The sequence below is a fragment of the Rhynchophorus ferrugineus genome, unplaced genomic scaffold (assembly GCF_030347505.1).
Source record: "Rhynchophorus ferrugineus isolate W39M unplaced genomic scaffold, kcgeb_rfMv2 rfM2, whole genome shotgun sequence".
Lineage (NCBI taxonomy): Eukaryota > Metazoa > Arthropoda > Insecta > Coleoptera > Curculionidae > Rhynchophorus > Rhynchophorus ferrugineus.
Genome location: NW_027472581.1, coordinates 7,594,794 through 7,612,385, shown reverse-complemented (window position 1 = coordinate 7,612,385; position 17,592 = coordinate 7,594,794). Strand labels below are relative to the sequence as shown.

Below are 17,592 nucleotides of genomic sequence, written 5' to 3'. Positions count from 1 at the left end.
GAAATTATAATTTTAAAGGTATCATACGATTTACAAGTTTTATAAAACCATAATAGGGTGCGAAGTGTTACTGAACGTTATAAAAGGAGACGACCCAAATATTACAGAGTACACGAGAACACGTAGCACAACCTGTAGCCGATGCAGTTAGGGTACCATCATAGCGTATGGTTAATGAAAACGCTGCATGAAAGAACAAAGATATTGTGGTTCCAGATACAGAAGAGCCTTAGAAGGGTGGATAATTTTAGAAAGTTATTGGTCATTTTCTATTTTAAGGTTGTGGTGCTTTAAATTTTTGCCCGTGAAACATCTTTGTAATCACTGTAATCATGTAAAAAAAATATTACCATTTAATATTGGCTATTTTTATTTATACCATTGAATCATCATTATCGAGTTAGTTATTGAAAACTATTGTAACCAACGCAGAATCTTGAGAAATTATTCTTCTTTTAATGGAATTATTCTAGCCTATGATTCAAGTGCATAATTTTGTAATTGAAGATATTATTACATTATTTAAGACACTTTGATTAAAAATTAAAGTACGTTTATAATCTGTAAATAGGTTTTAGGCTTAGAAGAAACTTGTAATGATCTGAGCAATACTCAGATTCTTCAGTACTTCTTCTCTTCTTACCGCTACTACATTATAATAATCTTCTGGTTCTTATTTATAACATTTCCTTTCTATGTATTGATGTTATTTAAAAAAAAACAAGACATAAAAATCGCCCCGCGAAACCCTCAGAGCCATTGTTATTAGAGGATTTTACTTCATTTATGCCAAGAGCCCATCTGGCCTCTAGAAACGAATATTGGATGGATAATTTTTGTTTCTTTTACATTAGTTCAGCATTAGTTCTTTGTGACATCATTAAAGTTTGAAGTCATATACTTTCACTGCCGCCTTATTTGCCTTATTTATCTATGGCCGTCTCTAATATATCTGTTTTTTATTCTTATGGAAATCCCAATTCCATTGGGAACTAATTAAAAGGAAACAAACCATAGTGTAATTTGCGTAATGTGTGTTTTGTTAATGCATCAAAATTAGAGTGAGCCATGAATGATTACCGGCACTGTCAGCCGAAGTTTTCAAGTTAACTGTTGTATACTGTCGGGTAATTAAATAGTAATTTAAAATTCCAACTTGCAATTCATTACCAATATTGATTATGCAAAATTACATACTGTATGTTGTGCTAGTTTTGACGAAACCTCATTTCATTAACAGTATCTTTTTTTTCTAAAAATACGTTGCCATATTTATGTTGCTAATTAACTGTAAAATACGAACAGTGACAATGAACAAATATGACAATAAGTCGGGTAAAAGTAATATCGGTTTTTCGTAATTGACGTTTTCAATATTGCGTATATTTAGTGATACTTAAACAATGAAGTGAAGCGCATTTAAAGAGCAACACTCCATAGAGCATCTAGATATGAAGGTTGCATTTTTCGCTGATCCAGTCAAAAGTTGTTACTATTTGAAAATTCAGCGAAATACACAAGATATGTGGAAACCAACGGTAACAAGACAAAGTGTATCGCTACGTAACCAACGAAGAACTGAATTATAACCTCGAAATCAATGGAACTACTTAGTTATCCAAGATATTGCCGAAAAACATGAAAGAAGGTTATTAAATCACAGCAACATAAAAGCAAACAGCTACTGTGTGACTGTAACTGAAACTATATTTTAAAAAAATATCTAGTAAACTCTTTGAGTTGAGATTCTGTGGGATTGTTCTTATTGAAGGTGATTGAGTATTCCAGAGACACTAAAATACTTGGTAAGAAAACTAATAAGGGCAAATAATAACTCTAAAGAGTACTCATTAATAGTATAATCGCTACTTAGGAACTGTGAGATTAGTAATATTAATATCAAGTGTCCCAATTTTGCTAAGACTAATCAATATTGTATCAATGGCAAAACTACTGAAATGTAATCTGGTGCAAGTGTACTTGGCAGAACTACCAAACTGTTGATTTTATATAGTTTATAATAACTACAACATAAGAAAGGTTAAATTATAGATATTAAGATAATTATCTTAAACTTGTAGTAGCTCCATGGAATGAACAAGTGTATCTGGATTTTTACGAATTTTTCTTATTACATTTGGGTAAAAAAATGCTATAATTTTAAAGTCTATTTTAATAACAGCCTTACAAACTTAGAAGCACATGAAATTGCAATACTTCTTCAAGTACTTTATAAAATCTGTGCTTAGACATGCTTTAACATATTATATTCTGCCATGAATTCTTTAACTAGATCTCTGTTTAATTTCTTTTACTAATTACTAGACTTCAGTAACATTTGGCCTCATACATTGTATATAAGTAATGTTCGAAGTGCTTAAAACTGCTATCTGCTATAACACACACATACTAATCTGTAAACACTTGATTAATCTAACTATCATGATATATTTTGAGAATATTTGGTCGTTTAGTAGTGAACAGTAGGGAATCTGCAATGAGTTCAGGTAGAAGCCTATATAGAATATAATAGGGGACTCATTCACAATGAACAAAATAAATGAGGGCTAACCTCAAATATTTCAGTCAGTTCAGATTATAAATATTCAACATCTCTAAGTTTAGTTTCCGGCCAGATATCCCAGAAATTTTACAGTGAGAGAATACTGGATTTTATTTAAGTATTAAAAAGTTGTCTATAGAAAAGCAAATCTTTTCACTAAGTTGAATAACAAAATCAATCACCAAATATTTAAAGATTGTTCGGCATATTCGTATCTGTTCTATTTTTTAATAAATCTGTGAGATGATGTGACACAAGACTAATAATGATCACCACTTATAAGTATTGGCATAGATAAATCGGTTCTGCATTTCCACTGCGATTTCTAAATAATCCTGGATAATGAGCGATCTATCTAAAATAACTCTAAAGAATTTTACTAAAGTCATAAAGACATAACAGACTAGACGGTACTATATAATATACAGCTACTTGTTTAGCACATTTAGTTTAATTAATAAAATTTTTTTATTTTCAATAATTGCAGCTTGTCTGCTGGATTTTAGCTATATTTATGATAAAGAGTTATGAAAGAAATACAAAAATAATATCAGAAGAATCCGGTGAATACATACTGCCGATATTTGTACAAAATAAATATTTCTTGATATGTTACATAAAGCAGCTGGTACAACATATTGAGACTGTACCAGATTAATACGTATTGGAAAAAAATTAAAACATGAAACGTACACGAGAAGTTGTGTTCCAAATGCCATATGTTGTGTGCAATTAAAAAGTATTTATTTTTTCTTTCAGCAAAAGATGTAATTGCGAAGTTTTAACATAAAATTGCTTGCAATTTACGTTCTTGTACGTTTAATACTGCTCGTTGGTTTGGATGTTATTGCATTTTTTTATTAATCCATAATATTAAAATATTTATGGCAATATAGAATTAGAACTATCTATAAGTATTTAGTACGTAATACTTTCCAAGTCATTTAAAATCATTTCAAACAATTGTTGCAAGTAATAAATACTTATTCTTTTTTGGATCGTGTAGACATATCACTTGTTGCAGAACAATAATCTACATTCCGGCTTGGTTGGTGCAGTAGTAAAGGCGACAGGATGGTCCTCCTATTATTGCGAGAGTCGCGGGTACGAATCCTGCTGGGACATGGTCGTAAATTTATATTTGTGATTGTTTAATATTCGTGATCATTTGGCATACGTCATAGGGTCACACGGTTTGGTTCTCTTGAGTCTACGTCCTAGTTTAGTGTTTTCCAACAGTTACAGCAGTTGTAAAGTTACCCATGACAGTTGGGACCCAAAGGTCTCTGTTTAAGTAATTATTCCTATAGTATCTAGGTGCATCCACAACACTTTTCCGGAGTTTATTCTGAAATATTTGATTATATTGATATATAGGTTTTTATATTTGCTTGTACAGCAGCAATTTATTATGAACGGATAATTTGGATTTCCTTATAAACAACCAATACATTTTTTGTATTTTAATTTAAGTTCTTTTCTTTTTTATGTGCTATTTCCAACGAAGTTTGACTAATCAAAAGGTAAATGAGCAATTTCTTGACTTTTGACTTGATTTGTCTCAGTAAATATAGCTATAACATAGTATTTTTTGTTTGTTTGTTGTTGTCACATGTATACACACCTGCTTTTGCTTTTTTTATCGTTGATTAAGCTTCTTATTTAATACTAATCATCCTGGATAGGAGTTTACATGAGTCCCTTAAGCCACACTTAGTTGAAGGCTTGCGCTTTTATTTTTTTAACTCCTCTTTTTCAATAGACAGATTTTGTATATCAATGGTTAGTTTTAATATCTTTAACAGGAGTAATGTTAAAATTGATTAATTATTGGACAATTTATATTTGAATGGAATTTTATTCCAACCGGATACAACATAATTGATCATTGAAATACATTACTATAATATTATTTTCTTAATCTTGGTTTGCATCATATGAGATACGCTATATCATGATAACTATTTTGTTCATGTTATTTTATTATGTACTAAGCCCACTTTGATATTAGTACTATAGAAGTTCAAACGGTTATAGTATATTCAGCTGCTGAACAGTCTTATAAGACCCGTTTTCTCTTAGCTGCATTTATTATTTAAATTTCTTCATCTTCTTCATCGACCATGCTTTCTCACATTCGAAAGCCATATTTCTATGTATACCTTTTTCTATGTCTGCCATATATCATCTTCTCCTGAATTGTTGAATGTGTCACCTATGTCAATATAAAACATAGCCCTGGATCCGACGATTGCCTGTAGATGGCAGAACATCAAAAACAAGCAAATCTAACTGATCTTTAGATGATGTTATGATGATTATTGGTTAAATGATATTATGTTAAATGATATTGGATGTTAGCTCTAAAGCTAGAAAAAGAAGCCTATTGGAATTGCGTGTACAAGTAATCTACGGTACCAGTAAATCTATCAATGAAAACATTCAAAAACTACATGAAATCTTCGATGTGGCTTCGAGTGATGAAAATAATTCTTCATGCTGCTTTATAATCATGGCCCAACACAGGGTTTAGCAACTCTGCTGCAACTGACGGTTACCGCACCACAATAAAGTTCACAAAATGAAATCCACTGTACAGAAGAAAGTATCTTAAGACCGCTGCATTCGATGAAGTGTTGGCAGAAATGCCAATCTCTAGGGAAACACTTTCTCAATGGCTTCAAGTGCTTGTCACCCAAGCGTTAACATGGGTAAAAACGATAACTGCATTGAAGAAGGTGATAGTAAAAATAAATTTAAGACAAGTGGGACTTCAAATAGCTCGCGAGAAGACAAACCCTACGAGGGCAAAATTCATATAGATGTTTATATATTAAAAGTGTTTTTGTTTTAAATCCTAAACGTTAACTAAAAACAACCAAAAATATGGTTAATAGTTATAACAATGACACAACACGATTTACACAAATCTTTATTTCTTTGACCATATAGTTATGGACGTTCCCAGATGCTATCGCACCCATATCATACCGTTAAAACCGTTTAGTACCATTAATTGATATTCAGATCAGCGCCGCGTGTTCCAACAACAATAATAACATACAACGAATAAAAATATATTGTCTCGTATTTACCATACCTCACCTTTCAAATTTAGAAAGGCCCGTTTTTCTTCCATTGCTTTAATCGCCAAAAAAACCGTTCATAATAGATAAGTTGACAATATCAATCGCCGTGTCCCATATCTCGTAAATCTTTTACGGAAACTTTGATAATGGTATAATTTAGCGTTAGGAACAATCAATCTAAAACCACTATCCACTGGTCAGTAATAGGTTAGACTATTTTTGAAAAACTATTATAAGACAATTCTACATATTTACTTTACCCAGAATAACAATTATTTCATTATTTCATGCAACAAAAAAGGACTTGAAAGAAAAATTGATGAATAAAATATTGAAAACTGACATTTGAAATAATAATCTACCGTTTTGTGTTATAACTAGACCTAAATAAAATAAAATTAAGCCGGTTTGGTGACGCAGTGTTAAAGGGGGTCGGGGACGGCTCTCCTACTGTTGCGACAGCCACGGGTTCGAATCCTGCTAGGGCATGGTCGTAAATTGTCGTAAATTTGTGTTTGTAATTGTTTAATATTTGTGAATGTTTTAGGCAAGAGCGTAAAATCCGACAAGGAAATTGATCCCAGTCACGCCAGTAACCAGTCTGGGTAAGAGCGGATGTCTTCTGGGATGATTTCTATGTTGGTCAGTCGGTAGGCTTAATGCCGCGGTAAACTGTAGGTCCAGTCCAGATAAACCCATGGTTGGTAAAAGGAGACTTTTCTATTTACAATATTATTTTAACTACTACCAACTGATCAGTTTTACATGATCAGTTTGTGCTATCAAAACATTTTTTTGTGTTAAAAGTCTAGGTTTGATTATATTTTAGTTTTGAGTGAGTTCGTTATTTATTTTTTGAAGTCGGTTCATTTTTTTTGTTAAAAATATTTTACTATTCCAAGGCAGAAAAATCTAGTTTAATTTTGCATGGCGCGAACTAGTCGGAATTAATTCATTTATTCAGCAATAAGATCATTGTAATTATTTACGATTTTAAGTACCTTTACTTATATCTATAGTGTAAGTAATGTAATATCGAGGTAAATAACTTTGAGGTTAAGTCTCATTTGTTTTGTTTGTTGTGTATATGGGTCCCTAATAATGTCGTTCTGTTTTCAATTACCAAATAATATGGAAAATTTTAACTATTAACGAAGAACGATTTCTCTTTTGCCTCAAAATACGCCTCTCACCAGTTGCTGTCTAGTCAATGTTGATTTCGGAGTGAAGTAATGGATCCAAATTTCCGGCTTGTTACATTTAAACATGGCCAACAGTGCTCAATCATCAACATGTTCTTGTTTTCGGTCAACAGTGGTTGGTCACCTACTTTGAACAGAAACAACTGCTCTTGCAATATAAAACCATCACGTTCTTTTATATCTTTACGATATTAGCTAACTCACTCAACTTCACTTTTCGATCATTCAAGACGATTTTGCGGATCTTTTTATGCTTTCTAGTGTTACCATCTCATCTTGACGTCCCTTGCGTTCTGCATCAACTGCGTCATCATCTTTTTAAGCCATTGCTTAGCTTCAACGATATTTTTTCCATCAAGAAGCAGTGTAAAATTAAAACACGAAATGGTTTTTGATCCATTGTTTTGAAAGTAACAAAACAGAGCACAATAACTCACAAACTTATGACTAGAATATCATGAAATTCTAACAGCTTTCTTTTGATGGTTAGTACTAACTGAAGAAGTAGTGAATGCAATAAAACTAGTTCCATCTATGTTAGATCTGAGACTTTCAGTCCACGTATTATGCTGAAAAATGAAGCCTGATAATGTGGCTACAACATGAAGTTGGTACAAATGCATCCAATGCGATTAATAACATGTCAATTGAAAAGTCCCTGGCTTACATAGTAAAACACATTTTTTTGGCAAAATTAGTTTTTTTTATGCAACATAATTCCCTTCAAAGGTGATACACTGATTATAGCGGCCCTCCAACTGTTCGATATCGTTTTTGTAGTACGATTTATCCTTTGCTTTAAAATAGGCCTCAGTTTCGGCGATCACCTCTTCATTCGGCGCAAATTTTCGTCCATCGATCATGCTTTTGAGATCTGAGAGCAGGAAATAGGTGTTCGGTGCCAGATCTGGAAAATACGGTGAATAAGGAAGCAATTCGAAGCTCAATTCATGGATTAATCATATTACATAATTTACACCCACAGCTGTCAAATTGATACAGGCATTTTTCAGGGTTAGGGTTAACTAAAAAATATATGGATTTAATTTTAGTAGCGCCATCTATTTGTCAGGCCGGGGACTTTTCAATTGACCTGTTACACAATAACACCATCTGTCATAAATCCTTTAAAAATAATATATAGGGCTAATAGTTTATATTAGCGCGCGTGTGCTGTATACAGTTTTCGGTTCTAAACGAAAAAATAAACGAATTAATACGTCTTGACATGTAGTGTAACTGCTGGATGGCCGCCGTCACGCCTCGCATTCAAAGCGATGAAAATTTGAATTTGAATTGACAAGTATATCGTAAATTCGATCGACGCCCGTGGAGGATTAACTGATTTTTTTTAATCCGCCGTCGGGCTTAAGACGCACTTGTTTTATGGTCACCATTACCGATGACTGGGACGGAACCGCGAATGTTCTGAAGAGAGGCAGTCTTGAACAACCGTCCGGTAATTCATTGTCAACGTGGACTCCGTTTATCTGATGGGAATAATTATTCTAGCGTTGGGAAGTATCGTCTGAAAACAGTCGAACTAGTCGATAGTTCCAAAAGAGTCGAATTAGTCGATAGACAAAAACGTAATCGACTACAAATCATAATTCTTATTTCAGTGAAGTGCACGCTTCGACTGTTTTTATATTCGTGATAACAGACGCAGATATACGAATTCCTTCGCTTATTAATTTTGAAAGAGAAATAGACGGAGGTATGTCAGTTGCTAGAATCTATATGCTGTATAGATCAGTTCACTCCGAAAAAAGGAATGGAATAATGACCACAAATAGCATTGGGCACTATCGACTGAAAACAGTCGATAGTCGCAAAACAGTCGAAACAGTCGATAGTCAAAAAACTAGCGATTGAAAATAGTAATTACTATTTTCAGTCAAATGCACGGTTCGACTGTTTTTTTCAATTCATGATGTCAGACTACGATATCCGAATCCTTTCCTGTACAAATTGTGAGAGAGGAAAGGACGGAGATAATTGCTTGGGGCAGTTAATTTTATATGTGGTTATATTTTTCAACGGTAGTATAAGCGAGATGGAGGATAACTTTAAAAAAAATAAAAGGAAAAAAATAATTACTAAATACTATTATAATAATAATATATAACATGCAATTTATAATGTAACGAAATAGAATTACTTTTATATTTGTTCTGTGGATCTTTAAACAGAAATGGAATTTTTAATAAACATAGACAATACAATAGAACTTAAACAAAACCTAAAAACTAAAGATGTACAATAACCAAAAATACTATATAAAAATTAAAAATATAACTTATCATAAAAAAACTAATGCATGACATAATTAACAATGATATGAATGAAATGATATAAATGCTTTATTTATTATTGAACGGAAATATTTTCTAACAGAAATCGAGAGAGTAATGGAAATATTATCTATTATTGCCATAGAAACAGTCAAAATATTTTACAATATATCCAATTTTAATCTGTTTACCTTATTACATTAACAATCTTGAAACATATCGTACCAAATTACTATAATATCAATAAACAATATATTGTTATTTACAAGCAAGCTACCAAAAAATCATAAACTACATATATTGCATATAAATATATGTAAGCAAAAATTTGGTACATTTTTGTCAAGGTCGCGGTTATTACGACAGAGCCAGAATGTTAAAAATCAGTCTAATATAAAAATAGTAACTAAAAGTACGACTGAAACAGTCACTGATAAAAAGTAATAAAATCAGTTGAACCAAAAATAGCGACTGAAAACAGTCACAGGTAAAAAGTAGTAAAATCAGTGGAACCGAAAATAGCGACTGAAACAGTCGATAGTAAAAAGTAGTCAATTACTAAACAGTCGATAGTCAACTTCAGTCGATAGTTCCCAACTCTAATCCCATATATGTTTCATCGTATTTTAATATTTGGAAAGTAACAAGAATTACATCTTACATTAGATATGATTAATACAATCTTAATTTATTACTACTGTTCTGACAAGGCGAGTACGGGATTAATAGATCAGTATGTATTTACCAAATTAAAATAAATCTAAACTACTTAAGCTTATTTTAAGAACATACTTATGCACTATACAAGTTCGTTCATGTAGTTTGTTCGCTTCAATCTTCTGATTTACTACGAGTTTTTCAGTAGATGTATTACTTCCACGTTGTAGTGATTTAACAACTTTATTTTCAACTTTACTGAGTTTTAAGGCGAAATCATTATTTATCAATCATTTAACGCGATAACTAGGAATATAAGTCTGATTTTGAAGTTTTCATCTCTTTGTTGGTTACGTAGTTACGTCAAGGCAATGCACCGTGTCACAAGTCAGTGAAAACGATGCAAAAAAATCCATGAATTGGAATTCGAATGGCTTCTTCGTCCACCGTATTCTCCAGATCTGCCCTACAGCGACTATTTCCTGTTCTCAGATCTCAAAAGAATGCTCGCTGAGCAGAAATTTTCGTCGAATGAAGAGGTGATCGTCGAAACTGAGGCCTATTTTGAAGCAAAGGACAAATCGTGCTACAAAAATGGTATCGAAAAGTTGGAGGGTCGCTATAATCAGCGTATCACCTTTGAAGGGAATTACGTTGAATAAAAAAAACTAATTTTGCCAAAAACATGTGTTTTACATTTGACCTCTTATATGAAATATGATTTCACCAGCAAACAGTAATTCCGCGGTAACGATTTGCTCATCTTGTAAATTAATCCCAAATGTCATACCTGATAAAAAGCTCGCGAGACATCCAGGAATATTGCAGGGTAGAATTTTTTTTCTTTGAATGATTTTTCAACAGCAGATTATTACTCTGTGGACTTGGTCTATTGTGGAGTGGTGATTTCGAAATCCAAACTGAAGAATAACTTAGGAGAAATATCATCAATTCCAGGAGCCTTTTTAGAATTAAAGTTGTTGCCAATTTCTATGGCAATTCTGGAAATCCACAATTGGAGAAATCGGATTTATAGCTGCAACGGGCTGTTAAACAGGATTTATATCTACTGTAAATTATGTTATTCAGTTGGAATATGTTAGCTAAATGTTCTGCGAATTATTTTTTTTTCATAATGGCATCGAACCCATTCATTTCGATCATTTTTAATAGACGGTACTCTAATAATTGGATATAGTCCGTGGACATCATTGTCTGTTTCTGGACTTAATACACTTACATATATTTCGAACCATTTCTGTTTATATTCTTTCAAAAATGTTTTGATTTATCTGATTACTAATTTTATTAAATATTGTTTGGTCGACAGCATTTCTGGTTCTGTACCATATTCTTCTGGCTTTATGTTTTTGATGTTGGGCTAGCTATACAGTAAACTGAATTTGTTCAGTTATATTTCAGGTTTGCGACTCGAAATTGTATTATAAGTTTAAACGTTTCTCAGTTATTAAATTTGTTAGTAAGACTAGGATTCTTTGTTTTTTCAAAATTTTCGCGTATATTGTTAACAATAATGGAATATGATAAGGTGATCAGGTGAGTTAATACTAGCTCTCGATTTTTATTTGATTTAATGAGATGCCTTTTAAAATGTAAAAATCCAGTATATCTGGCACTTTATTACTCTCGGTGGGCCAATAAATGGGTTCTCTCTCTGAATGATAGTTACAATTTATAGTATTAATTCCTGCGAGTAATTAATCTCCTTTTCCAGATGTTATTAATTGTGAACTCCAAGCTGTATGTTTAACATTTCCCCACTAAAAATATTTTTAACACAATTCCCCTCCAATAATAAACCTTGGGCCAAATTTTGAAAATATATCTTCGTACCGTTGTTATGATATTTTGTTGGGTAGTATATTCAACTCAAATTTCAAGATTTCAATCAACTGTTTAATTACCGCACCTTCAATTAAAATTTTAATTACCGTTCAGATAATTAGGAATTTTTTAAAATTATTTCTCTATATATAAATTATAAAAAATATTTATACTATTTTAAACTTCAATGAAAGAACTTTTAACAAACGTCGAGAGATTTAGAAAATTGTCCTAAAAGGTTTTACAGTCTAATTTAGCACAATTGTGGTGCACCTATTGTGAGTTTTATCGTCGGTGAATGTGATTTCCCATTGTGATGCCCATTTCTGATAAACAATATTTGATTCAAAATATTGCTTTTACATTTACTAACATGTTCGTCTTATATCGAATATAAAACTTATTGAAGAACTCATTAAATGTTAAAACATAGTTATATTGAACCATAAAACAAAAGAACGCTCAATATTTAATATACGCTATAAAATTAACTCATTTACAGTACATCTCACATCAGGCAGATTTAAAACAGAAGTTGCACGAGATATATCTGGTCATTAATACGGTTTCTGAGTAGTTTAAAAGAGTAAAACAGAACACCGACTCGCATTTATGGTTATAGAGTCTTAAAGTTTATACCCGTGGATATTGGCCCATATCTCTAAGCTTTTAAGCCACATTCGGGGCGTTGCAGTATTTTATCTCGAAAGATATTGGCACTTAACAGTAGTTATTTCGCATTCTAGTTTATTCTGCATTCTCACCACAAAGGTGTGTACATAGTTTAAAAAAAGCGAGAAAAACGCTGGGAAACTATAGATAGATATCGTCGGATAGTATTTATAATGATATGCTATTATTTTTTGTAATTATTAAATAACCTATACACAGTATTTTATACAGAAAGAAAAATGAATAATATATGAGTTTACATAATTTGATTAGTATTTATATAATTCTAGCCATAATTGATCATTTTTTATAACTCGTGTCTTATTTTTATTGGATATAATTAAAATTATTGTAGCAAAACTAAATCTGGAAAATAATGAGGTTTTGAAGTTACACGAGTCGAATTTTTGATAATATTTTTATCAAAAAAACAATATTGCGTGAGGCATTATTATAGTGAATAAAGAAAGAGTTCTTTACATATAACAATTAAGTAATATTTGCTGTTCACACTTTGGACTGTCAGAAGTAATTCAAAATAAACAACGCCATTATTTTTACTATTTCTAAGTTTTCAATTTATAACTATGTGTGGAAACAAAATTTTTTACCTAACTTGAATATTATTTTGTTTTAACCGAACGAAACTAAATTACGTATTCTAACCTTTATGAAACCTTAATTCTAATAAACACTTCAATCACCGCATATCACAGTCATATAAAAACACATCGTATTGTCCAAACAACTAGAGCTATATCTGTTACGCAATATAAGACTTCCTCCCTAAAGAAATAGATAAAGGGTGTTACAGTGCAGCTTGCAAGATTTTGGCTAGGATTCTTTGAGGACCTTCAATAAACTTTTTGTGACCTTACAGTTCCAGCTGTGATACTTTTGCCCAAACTTTACTAAATTATACGAAGGAATACTTCGAGTAACTGTAAAATTGTTACCAATACAATAACAACTTGTTTTATATTTTTAATAATCTTTGTAATTTATTTTATTGATTTTATTAATATATTTTTTATTAAGTTTTTTGAAGGATAAGCGTTCGATTCTGGTGAGTGCTCCAGTTATAAACATGTAGAGTTTAAAACAAAATCTTGAACTTATTTTACTTGAAATATATATTATTTCAACGGAAAGCAGGTGTGACTGGTAGAACCACTATACATATAATATTGTCGGCCATTATTCTATTATAACATGAAACATTTTTTTAGATATGCTTAGTAAAATCTTTATTGGATTTTTTTGCCCAAACTTCACTAAATTATATGAAGGAATACTTCGAGTAAATGTAAAATTGTTACCAATACAATAACAACTTGTTTTATATTTTTAATAATCTTTGTAATTTATTTTATTGATTTTATTAATATATTTTTTATTAAGTTTTTTTGAAGGATGAGCGTTCGAAATTTTGCTGAGTGCGCCAGTTATAAAACATGTAAGTAACAATGAATAAACATGGGTTTAAAACAAAATCTTGAACTCATTTTACTTGAAATACATATTATTTCAATGGAAAGCAGGTGCCACTGGTGGAAACACTGTAAATATAATACTGTCGGTCCAATTCTATTATAACAAGCAACATTGTTTTTGGTAACATTTATTAGATATGCATAGTAAAATCTTAATTATAAATTAATGTATTACTAAATTTCATTTGTATTTGGATTAAATGATTAATTCACAAGCAAGACGAGTGCGAGATAAATTCCTCAATTATAATAACTTAAGCTGCAATTTACACTAAAGTTATATACTTTATATAAGTTTTTATGGTCTGGTTTGCTTCAATCTTCTGATATCCCGCGCGTTGTCCAGTAGTTGTATTGCTTCCACATTAGTATGATTTAGAATTTAGTAACCTTCTTTCGTGGTTTAAGGCAAAATTTTGGATAAATTCGCAAATCCATTTGATCTCCAGATAATTGTGCAGTTCTTCGTTGGTTACGTAGCGATATGCATTGGTAATTAATCGAAGAATTTTGTTTTTGACAGCGGCACGAAACATAACTCTTAATACTAAACAGTTCATTCTTATAGAATGGCTCATATTATATCAACGATAATGATAAATATGTTAATGCTAACCTCCATTATAAGAAATATATTACTTTGTTTTTGAACAATATGGGATATTTCTGACATTTCCGAAATGAGTAGTTTTTGTGGGGGTACATTTTCACCATGCAGGTTACGTAAGCAAACGAAACTGTTTTGGATTCCGCAAGCCCACGCATATAGAAACCATTGCAATTTAAGAGACTATATTGTGTGGGTTTGGAGATAATTTGTTCAGACACTTTATATTTTTACAGTAATTAATTTATCAGCTTTAAAGAGCGCGAATCAAATGTTGCCGGTACTAAAAATACTAATGTAGTTTTATACATCAAAAGCAAAAATGTCAAAAACCATTAACCATAAAAAATCAATAGTAACAAGATGGTACTAACACTACTTGAAATTAAAAATAAAATATAGAAAATTAATACTTAAATTATTATTAACACTTACAATCTAACGTCTATCTTGCCTTCTTTTTTAAAAATTCGGAAAATAATTTATTTATTTAAGACCATATTTCACATAACTTATTGTGGTACATGCTTTCTTTTTACAAAATTAAAGTGAAATTCTCGAAAAAAAAATAGAAAAAACTCACAGATGCACGTCAAATAATACACATCAGATTTTACAAAACCAAGACTTTCGGTTTCCTACTTTTAAAATTTTCTATCAAACAGATGTGACATAGTTTGTGTTAGTGTTGGAAAAAATGAGATTAGGTAGTTCAAAGTTACTTTAAATTTTACAGTTAAACGGAATCTATGTTTTAACGTTTAAATGTAGAACATCTTAAGCATTTTTAAATTCTTTACTAAACAGCTTTGTCCCCAACTTTTTTTTCGTATTTGTAACAATTTTCATCGTATTTCAAGTTATCATATTTCAGGTTTTTATTATTAATTTTGACTGATTTGCCAAAATAATTGGACTGATGGTCGACAAAATACAATTTAAGAAAACGCATAATACTTTTTTCACAAACTTAATATAATTCATTCGTTCATTACCAATGATTTTTGTTTTTAAAATCGTATTTCATAGGTCTCTCGTAATTTATAAGTTTCATAGAAAAATAACGTCGGGTTGAACATCATTGTCTTCATTTACGGCTAATTGCTTGAGCAATTATTAGATTCTTCATGCAATAATTGTAATTTTCACATGAGAGTTTCCTCATTCTTTCATATAAAGAGAAAACAAGGCACTTTGTTATTTACAGATATAGAAAATATAATTCAGAAAAACTACCTCGATAATTTAGAGCAATTAAAATAGCTGTTATTCGAATAATTTGGCTACTGAGGCGAGATCATTATTGTATTGAAAATGGACTCTCTTATTACGAGAATCATCAAACATTTTTAATAAGTAATAAACATGCAGCTATTGCAAAGAATATGAAATCAGACACCCAAACAAGACTAAGACAAGGCAGATGTTTAAGGCCAACCTTTATAATATTAATGAATAATATAATAAAGAAATTGCCATATAGACAAATTAGAAACCATCAAAATCTGAATCAAAATATGTAAAAAAGAGTCTCAATAGGAACACCTAATAACGTTTGTGTACATATAGCTTATACACGGCAACAATAGAACAATATCAAATTTGAAACACCACTTCTGTTATATAAGTTTTATATAAAGTAATTTCATTATATTATTACAGATGAGACTAGGACTTACCGCTGTGATTTTTAATCCAAATAATAGTATGATGTAGGATATCAGCTAGTTTCTGTAAATTACTAATCAAAAAAATGTTAGAATTACCGATTACACAGTAAATTCCGATTATCATTATGGCAAAATCCATGGTATCCAACTGTATCCATGGTATGCACTAACTAATAATCCAACGCTGTTAAAACAGAGTTGTTCGTTTATTTACCAATGCTTATCGCTATGTGACTGAATTTATCCTTACTTGAAGACTTCACTTTAAAACATGAAAAAACAGATCAATTGAAAAGTCCCCGGCCTGACACCTAGATGGCGCTGAAAGAATTAAATCCATTTAGTTAAGTCCAAACCAAGTTTCTTATATTAACCCTCAAAAGATACGTGTACAAATTTAAGAGCTGTCGGATCATTACTTTAGCATAGCATAGCATAGCATTTTGAGTGAACCAACTTTTGTTATTGTGAAAAAAATGCATAAAAAGGAATTTCGCGTGTTGATAAAATATTGCTTTTTGAAAGGAAAAAATACAGTTGAAGCAAAAACTTGACTTGATGCCGAGTTTCCGGACACTGCTCCAGAAAAATCAACCATCAAGGATTGGTGTGCTAAGTTTAGATGTGGTGAAATGATCACCGAAGATGTGAACGCAGTGGACGCCCAAAAGAGTTTGTTACCGACGAAAACATTAAAAATATGCACAAAATAATTTTGAATGACCGTAAATTGAAGTTGAATGAAATAGCAGACATTAAAAATATTAACTGAACGTGTAAATCATATCATTCACGACTATTTGGGTATGAGAAAGCTCTGTACAAAGTGGGTGCCGCGCGAGCTCACTTTTGCCCAAAAACAACGACGAATTGTTTATGCGGGGCAGTGTTTGAAGATGATCAGCCGTAATAAACCCGTGTTTTTGCATCGATATGTGACAATGGATGAAACATGGCTCCATAATTTCACTCCGAAGTCCAATCGACAGTCATCCAAGTGGACTGCACACGATGAACCCGATCCAAAGCGTGGGAAAACGCAACAGTCGGCTGGAAAGGTTATGCCATCTATATTTTGGGATGCGCATGGAATAATTTTCATTGACTACCTTGAAAAGGGAAGGACCATCAACAGCGACTATTACATAACATTATTGTATCGTTTGAAGGACGAAATCGCCGAAAAAACAGCCGCATTTGAAGAAAAAGAAAGTGCTGCTTTACCAAGACAATGCACGGTGTTACAAGTCAGTGAAAACGATGGCAAAAATCTGTGAATTGGGCTTCGAATTGCTTATTTATCCACCGTATTGTCCAGATCTGGCCCACAGCGACTATTTCCTGTTCTCAGATCTCAAAAGAATGCTCGCTGGTAACAAATGTTCGTCGAATGAAGAGGTGATCGTCGAAACTGAGGGCTATTTTGAACCAAACCACACGAACTTGTATAGTTTAGTTACAACTTTAGTTTAAGTAATTTAATTTAATTTTAATTTTAGA

At 31.6% G+C, this 17,592-nt stretch overlaps 1 protein-coding gene across 3 annotated transcripts in view; it reads left to right on the top strand.

Moving 5' to 3' along the window:
• Nucleotides 1-17,592, top strand: part of LOC143191313 (band 4.1-like protein 4) — a 51,007-nt gene that overhangs the window by 10,053 nt on the left and 23,362 nt on the right. The gene's annotated exons all lie outside the window — the stretch shown is intronic.